Source organism: Mastigoproctus giganteus, chromosome 7 (genome assembly GCF_048544385.1).
Source record: "Mastigoproctus giganteus isolate SK-2022 chromosome 7, ASM4854438v1, whole genome shotgun sequence".
Taxonomy (NCBI): Eukaryota; Metazoa; Arthropoda; class Arachnida; order Uropygi; family Thelyphonidae; genus Mastigoproctus; species Mastigoproctus giganteus.
In genome coordinates this window covers 59,691,544-59,691,992 of record NC_143581.1, presented here as the reverse complement: position 1 = coordinate 59,691,992, position 449 = coordinate 59,691,544, and positions in this window count along the sequence as shown.

The window sequence follows — 449 nt, the reverse complement described above, 5'->3', positions numbered from 1 at the left end:
CAAAGAAAGTGTACCATACTACAAGTACGAACCCCAGGCAGTACTAAAGACCCGAACCCACAAGCTATACTGGGACCGCGCCATAATAACGGATAAGACCATCCCACACAACAGGCCGGACATAACCCTTGTGGACAAGATGGAAAAGGCTACCTACCTGATTGACACAGCGGTGCCGAACACTAGCAATGTCCAGAAAACCCATGAGGAAAAAATTAGGAAGTACACGAACCTGAAACATAAGATCAAGGAGATGTGGCATATGCAAGAAGTATCAACCATCCCAATCAACGTGTCAACAACCGGTATGGTACCAAAGAGTCTACATAGCAGCCTAGCAGCAATAGGTCCGCCAGAGAACACCTACAAGGAACTCCAGAAAGTCGCAATCCTGAACACCTGTAGGATAGTCAGAGATTTCCTCGGCCGACAGTAACACAAGACATTAC